The following is an 8,619-nucleotide window of genomic DNA, read 5'->3' as shown; positions in this document are numbered from 1 at the left end:
GCACACTGACCCAGCCTAGTCCTGTGGGCACTGTGGTACTGTAGGCTGGTTACTCCTGTCCTTTTGAATGTCTGCTAACTTAGCTGTCATGTTCCAAAACAGTATTTGCATTTGGTGGTTTATATATTTGTGCTGTAGAGAAAGTAAAATGTAGATGTAAAATATAACAGTAGATTAAGAGGATTGATGTTGGGTGAAGAAGAGAACCATTAATTTTTAGAGGTGTTTTCTACCTTCACTGTTTTGTACTTTGAGAAGATATGTAATGACTGCTTGGGCTGTAAGTGGATATTATTCCTTCTACCGAGAGTTAGCAGATCTAGATTCCAGTTCCTGGGTTCATGATGCTCTTCTGGCATCCATTCCTACCTTCAGGAAACAAGACAATTGCCCTAGTGTCTCTGTACTCATTTCCATTTGAGTCACTGAGACTCTGTCTATCGGCAGCTGGCTCGGGACTCCTTTCCTTATAATCCGAGTATGAGGCCTTGGGCACGTGCTGCCACCGCAGGAAACAGCTATCTGTGTCAGCTCAAAGAGGGGTCAGCAGAGGAGCCCAGGGGAGAGGAGAGGAATGAGGAGGCTGCAGGCTGTGCTCGCACACGTGAGAGCAGTGATTTCTTGTGTTGCTTTGGAAGTTTGTTTCCAAATGTTGACAGCCCAGCTCCTTCCCTGGAGAAGGTTGAGAGTAACAGAGATGAGAGTTTCATCTAGCCCTGGTGCTTAGTCCTCAGGTCCTCTCAGGCTCTCTTGTCTGTGCATCCCATGGTGCCTAGAGAGAGCAGGTGATCCCAGCTGCACGCTGAGGCACAGTCCTGGAGGCCCGCTGTCCTACAGTTCCACAGTTGTCCAGGTGCGGCCCAGATCTGCACCTTGAACTTGTTCTTCCTTCCTCCTGAAATGCTAACAAAATGTCTCCTCTTTATATTTTAAGGAATTTCTGTGGGATTTCCTGAACCATCAGGAGGGTCCCCGTCTGCGAGATCGTTTGAGCCATGGGGAGATCTTACTTGAATTTCCAAGAGAAGCAGCGAGTCAGTTGCTGTGTTTTCCACAGTACTTATACTCAGATTTGCTGAGGAAGAGGAGCTGTCAGCTTTTAAGGTAATGCACAGGGAGGAAAGTAATTAGAATCACTCTCTGAGCAATGAAGAATTTAGTTTACTTTTCAAGTGTAATTAATTATGATGCTCTTTTAAGCGTCATTAAAAGCACCATCAGCCGTGTGCTTTCTGTGGGCATCCAGAGTCAGTCATAGCAAGGATGTCACATTCGTACTTTGCTATCTTTGTTCTGGGTTGTCTTTTGTCACCTGTTGTTCTGCTGCTCGCAGAGCATCCCTCATCCAAGCTGTCCTTTGTGACATGCGGGTATAACTCTGCCTGATGTGGAAGGTTCCTAATGAGATGCTGAATTGAGTGTCAGTGTGCCTTCAGGCACCTGTGTGAGTGGGTCTGAAGGTAAAGCTTTGAGGTCAGAGACATCACAAAGGCTGTGCATTCCTCCCTTCCCTTTGTCATTGGTGTGTGTCAGTCATGCAGAATGTGGGTTTCCTGATGGAACTTTTCAGTGGCACGTTTACCCATGCACTTCATTTGGTCAGTGCCACTCCCCTGGACCTCCCCTTGCCCATCCTCCCTTCCTCCCCTGACCCCTTTCTCTACACTGGTGGTCTCCCTTCAACATTCACAATGTCCTTTTCTCTCTCTGGCTTCCATGTATGAGAGAACACATGTGGTAATTGTCTTCCTGAGTTTGGCTTATGTCACTTTGCATCTCCAGTTCTATCCATTTCCTGCAAATGGTGATTTAATTTTGTTCTTCTTTATGGCTGAATAAAACTTGATTGTGTGTATATACCACATTTTCTTATATCTATTCATATGTTTGCAGACAGCTAGGCTGACTCCATAGCTTGGATATTGTGCACATAGGTGTGCAGGTCTCTCTATAGCACTTGTTGGTTCTGTTTTTTTTTTTTGTTTATTTTTATTTGTTTATTGCAGTACTAGGGATTGAACCCAGAGCCTTCTGCTTGTAAGGCAAGCACTCTACCAACTGAGCTATATCCCCGGCCCTTTAGTTTTTGAGGAACATCTATTCTATGATTTTCATAGTGGCTGGGCTAATTTGTCTTCCCAGCAACAGTGATAAGAGTTTCTTTTCCCTGCATCCTCACCAGCATTTCTTGTGTTTCGTATTCTTGATGGCTGCCATTCTGAGTGGGGTGAGGTAGACACTCAGTGTAGTTTTAATCTGCATTTTCCAGGTGGCTGAAGGTGAAGATTTTTTTCATATAATTTTTGCCCATTTGTACTTCTTTTGGGAAGTTTCTGTTCATTTGCCCATTTATCGAATGGGTTATTTATTTCTTTGGTGTTGAGTTTTTTGAGTTCTTCATACATATTCTGAAAATTAATTCTTCCTCAGAAGATAGCTGGCAAAGGGCTTTCTCTGAGTCTGTTGTTTATTTTGGTGTGCACAAGCTTTTTCATTGGACGTGTTCCCATTTATCAGTTATTTCGTAAGCTATTCAGGAAGTCGTTGCCTTAGTCTGTTGAATGACTTCCCCCATTTCCTTCCAACAGTTAAAAAGTTTCTGGTCTTCCACTTAGTTCCTTGATCCCTTTCAAATTGACTGTTGTGCAGGATAAGAGAGAGGGATCTAGTTTCATTCTTCTACACGTGGATATCCAGTTTCCCCCATGTCATTTATTAAAGAGGCTGTTTTTTTCTTTTCTCTGACTAATGCTTTTGGCAACTTTGTCAAGAATCTAACGACTATACCTGTGTGGATTTGTCTCTCTTGTCTTCTGATTTATTCCATTGGTCTTTGTGTCTGTTTTTATGCCAACACCAAGCTAGTTTTTTCATTGTGACTCTGGTGTAATTTGGAATCAGGTGTTGTGATGTTTCCAGTATTACTTTTTTTCAGGATTACTTTGACTATTCTGGGTCTTTTGTGCTTCTGCATGAATTTTTGGATTTTTTTTTCTAGATTTGTGAAATATGTTATGACGTTTTGAGGGGTTTACATTGAATCTGTGGATTGTTTTCAAATAATATGACCATTTCATAGTATTTAAAATATTTTTGCTAATATATTATAGTTATAGGTGTTAATGGAGTTTGTTTGACATAATCATGAATGCATATAACTTAATTTGCTCCGTTTCCATTTCTAGTGCTTCCCCTTTCCCTCTTCTCTTCCCATCCCCTATCCTTTTCCTCTACTCTGTTGGTCTTCTTATGATTTAGAAATGAGGTGTCCCCCAAAAGCTTATGTATGAGACAGTGCAAGAAAGTTTACAGCTGAAATGATTGGATTATGACAGGCTTATACTCATTAGCACTTAATCCGCTTGAATGGATTAACTGGGTGATAACTGTAGGTGGGTAGGGTATGGCTCAAGGAGGTAGTCACTGGGAGTGTGCCTTTAGGGTATATATTTTGTCCCTGGTAAGCAGAGCTCTTTCTGCTTCCTGATTGTCATGTCTTGAGCTGATTTCCTTTGCACACACTTCCACCATGATGTTCTGCCTCACCTTGGAGCCAGAGCTATGAAGTCAGCCATCTGTAGACTGAGATCTGAAACTGTGAGTCAAATAAACTTTTCCTTCTCTGTTGTTCTTGTGGGGTCTTTTAGGCACAGTGATGAAAAAGCTGACTAAATCATCTTCCTTCTACTTATTGTTATTGTTGTTTTAATTGATGCATTATAGTTGTATATAAAAGTAGAATTCATTTTGATATATTTAAATATGCACATAGCTTACTTTGTCAATTTCTTTTTTTAATCTTTTAAAAATTTTTTTGTAGTTTTAGATGGGCAGAATGCCTTTTATTTATTTTTTTGTTTATTTTTATGTGATGCTGAGGATTGAACCCAGTGCCTCACACATGCCAGGCAAGCGCTCTACCACTGAGCTATAGCCTCAGCCCCTTAATCTTTTTTTTTGTTGTTCTTTTTACATGTACATGACAGTAGAGTGTATTTTGACATATTATGCATACATGGAGTATAACTAATTCTAATTAGGATCCCACTCGTGTGGTTGTACATGATGTGGAGTTTCACTGGGTGTGTACTCATATACAGTGATAGGAAAGTGATGTCCCATCCATTCCACTGTCTTCCCCGTTCCCTCCCTTCGTTCCCCTTTGTCCAATCCAGTGTACTTTGGTCAGTTTCATTCTGCAACTCCTACCCTTTGTCTTGCCACCTCCCTCCCCCTCAATCCCTTTCTCTACTTCATGTTCTCCTTTTCGTGAGGTGCTCCCTCCTTTTTATCCCTCATTTCTCTCTGACTTCCATATATGAGAGAAAACATTTCACCCTTGCCTTTCTGAGTCTGACTCATTTCACTTAGCCTGATGTTCTCCAGTTCCATTCATTTACCAGCCAATATCATTCTTCTTTATGACTCAGTAGAACACTACTGTGTATATACATTTTCTTTTTCCATTCTTCTGTTGATGGGCGGTTAGTCCGGTTCCTTAACCTGTTGGTTATGAATCATGCTGCTATAAACTTTGGTGTGCCAATTTTAGTTCTTCCATTTTAACAATATTAATTCTGCCAAACTATGAACACAGGTCTTTCTATCCTCTAGTATCTTCTTTGATTTCTTTTTCTGTATTCTACAGTTTGCTTATAGAGGTTTGTTTTTTTTTTTTTTTTTTTTTTTTTTTAAACAAAACCTCCATTAGATTTACTCCTTTTTTTTTTTTAAATTTAATTTTCAAACCAGATGTTTTTGAATAAAGAAATGGAATAAAAAGTGGAAAACATACATATAAATAACACATAAAACTTTAAAATAAACATTCCAGACAAAATGACATTAAATAAGCTTACCAATTTATTTCAATAACAACTCTGAAAAAATTATTTTGATTTTCTAAATTATATTCAATTGCTCTTCATTATCAGTACTTAAGCTCACGAATTTGCAATTAAACCCTAAATGCCTTATTTTAAGAACTTTGAGGACTGACAAGAAAATAAATTTCTTAAACCCAAGGGATTATCCTAGCTACTTCCAGAATTTCCCGAATTTCCCTCTGTCAAACACACCTTATAGGCCCCTACTCTGAACCACTGTCTCTCTCCTTTTCGAAGTGGTCCTTTGCCTGCCCACTAAGTATGCTACCTGTACTTAGCAGAGGCCTACTCATACACAGGTATGGGCTCGCCTAGACGGCTTCGTGCTAGTTTCATATACTTTCCACATCAAGTGAATAGGTAATGGAGTTGGCTTTCCTTGTCCCCAAGTCCACAAGACTGCCTTCTCTGTTCTCCCAAATCACTCTACCACTGGGCTGTTCCCCTGCCCTGAGATTTTTAAACCAAGATCTAATCTAAATTCATACATTATTTTGGTAGTTACTTTTACAGATAGCTTCATTTGCCTGCCAAACTTTCTCAAGCTACCTTAAATCACATATGCAAAAAGGAATTCTAGACAAGTTGCCATTATTCCTAATATTATAGTCAAAGAACACTGTGGTCCTAGCAACGAGAAGAGGAGATTCCAAAGCCAGTCAGAAAGTGACGCCCACGCAGGATCTGCCCAAGCAGCAGTGCCACCAGGAGGTGCCTCTGGCTCAGCCTGCTCCTGACTCCCGCCTCCTCCCTCAGGGCACTGCAGGTCAAGAGCCAGAGCATCAGATGTGATCATAGCACCACAGTTTGAGGTTGAGATCCCAAAGAATAAGATCCCTGAAAGTCTAAATTCCCCAAAGAGCAGAATCCTGAAAATCACAATTCTGAAAGATCAAAATCCCAAGTGTTGAATTTCTGAAAGTCCAAAGCCCAAGACCCACATTTCCCACTAGAAAAATAAATAAATAAATAAATAAACAAACAAACAAATAAATAAATAAATAAATAAATAAAAACCCAACCAACCTGCGCTAAGAGAAGCAGGTGGACAGCTGCCAAGGCCCCATGTGCTCCCATGCCCCTTCTTTCTGCACCTCAACCAGCAATGTATGAGCATACCTTTTTCCCCACATCCTCACCAACACCTATTGTTGCTTGTGTTCTTGTCATTCTGATGAGAGTGAGATGAAATCTTGGAGTAGTTTTGATTTGCATTTTTCTAATTGATAGGGATGTTGAACATTTTTTCTCATATATTTATTGATTGACTGTATACCTTCTTCTGTGAAGTTTCAGTTCCTTAGCCCATTTTGTTTCACTTTTTAACCTATTTCTGTATTAATACAATTTGCTGATAAGTGTTATACCTATGCATCTATTTGTTGTATCTGAGTTCATGTTTGCAAATATATGTATGTTACTGCCTATTTTATTGTGTAAAGTGGCCTGTGAACTGTTCTGTCATGATTTTTATATGTTTCTCAAATAAATTCCCTTTAAAAGATTTTTTGTATTATTTTTCCCAGAATCATATTTTGGGGACTTTGTTCTTTCAGGATTTTAGACTTCAGGGCTTTGGCTTTTGAGGGGTTTTAGCGTTCAGGATGAAGGCATTCAGTGTGGTGCCTTTCAGGGTTTGGGTTGAACTGCTCAGAGTCAGGGCGCACAGGAAAGCCACAGGGAAGAGCGCGCGGGCAGAACTAGGAGCAGGAGAGTGCACGGTGGAGGGGAGCCTGCCAGTTTTTAAGAATTTCTAAAATGTAGACTGGAGCCAATTTTTCATATACATATTCAGACTCAATGTTTTTTAAACTTATTCCTCCATATATGGGAGAAATATGAAATCTGAGAGATAAATAATTGGTGGATAATTTAAAGTTGAATAAAATAACAACAGAAAATTTCCTTTAGGCTAGCTCATAGCATCCATGTGAAGATTATTCAGTATGACTACAGGGCACTTTGATGTTTTTCAAGACAATGCTACATAAAAATCAGGGTAATTACACAGCTATGATTCTTAATACAGTATGTCAACCCCCCAAAACCAAGATATTCATGATGGTTAGTGTATTAACTGAACTAGGCTAAGGAATACTCAGAAACCTAATAAAACATTATTTCTAGGCATCTCTCTGAGGAAATCCTGGAAGAGATTAGCATTTTCATCTGTAGATCTAGTGAATATCATCCTTACCATTTCAGGTGAGCATTACTCAACCCATTGAGACCCTAAAGAGAGCGAAATATGGAAGAAGAGTCAACCTGCTCTCACATTGGATGTCCGCACTCTCCTCCCTTGGACATCAATACTCCTGGTTCTTGGTCCTGCAGACTTTGATATGGACCTATCCCACCTGCCCCCTGGTTCTCAGGCTTTGGGGCTCAGAGTGGAACATATACCATCCTCAAAAGGATGGCGGGAGCATGGTGCACAGCTCATGGCGGCTGGGAAGCAGAGACAGAGCAGAGAGAGGAAGGGGTCAGAGAGAGATAAACCCTTTCAGGGCACAACCCCAGTAGCCTATTTCCTCCAAAAGACCCCAACTTCAAGCAGTCCTTTCAGATATCAATGTAATAATCCATTAATCTAGAGATAAGGTCAAAGCCCTCATGATCCAATTATTGTCTGAAAGTCCCATATCTGAACCTTTCTGCATTGGGGATCATCTATTCTTCCTTCCTCCCTCCCTCCCTCCCTCCCTCCCTCCCTCTTCCTTCCTTCCATCCTTCCTTCCTCCCTCCCTCCCTCTTTCTTTCATACCAAGGATTGCACTTGAGGATATTTAACCACAGAGTCACATCTCCAGCCCTTTTCTTATTTTTTGAGACAAGATCTCACAAATTTGCTTAGGACCCCAGTAAGGTTGGTCTTGAACTTGCAATCCTCTGGATTCAGCCTCCCAAGTCTCTGGAATTACAGGCATGCACCACCGCATTCAGTTGGGGATTATGTTTACAAGTTTTTGGGGCACATTACAGATCCAAACCATAACATGGGCCTTTTTGGAATCTGGAGGTAACACATTCCCCATATGTTTTCTGGTCCATTTACTAAGTGACACACAAAGATGCTAATTTGTAATGGGGTCCAGACCAAAAATGGCTCTGCAATAGGTCCAGGCTTTTGCAAGATGTTTGGCCACTTGGGTCATATGATCCAGCAGATCCTGTGTAGGTCCCTGAAGGAGAATTGTATCACAAGCCCTTGGCACCTTCCACAGCTAACTAACCTCCTTGGCCTGCTACTGGGCCTTTTGGAGAGAATGAACAACCAAATTACCACCAATCTGCCCATCATGAACTACAAGCTAAATGACTCACTAGCAAAATTTCTGATTCCTGTCTGTACAACTTCATATTCCACTAGTGTAAAGATCTTAGTTGCAGAGGAACGAATGTTTTCACCAGGGGACATAAACATGATTCCATTAGATTGGAAGGTATCACTGCTGCTTGAACACTGGACTCTTCATGCCTCTGAGTGAACAGGCAAAGAAGAAGGGAGTTATGGTATTGACTGGGGTGATCCATCCTAACTGCCAAGGGGAAGTCACCATGGTGGACTGAACTGCCCCTCCACAACAGAGGAAACAAGGAATATGTCTGGAACACAGAAGATACTGCGGTATGGTAGTATTACCATGTCCCGTGACTGGGACAATGGAAAACTCTAAGAACACAGTTCACACAGAACTGCAAATGGCCCAGACTCTTGAGGAGTGAAGATTTG

The sequence above is a fragment of the Sciurus vulgaris genome, assembly GCF_902686455.1.
Source record: "Sciurus vulgaris genome assembly, chromosome: 7".
NCBI classification, from domain to species: Eukaryota; Metazoa; Chordata; class Mammalia; order Rodentia; family Sciuridae; genus Sciurus; species Sciurus vulgaris.
This window is presented reverse-complemented; position numbering follows the sequence as displayed.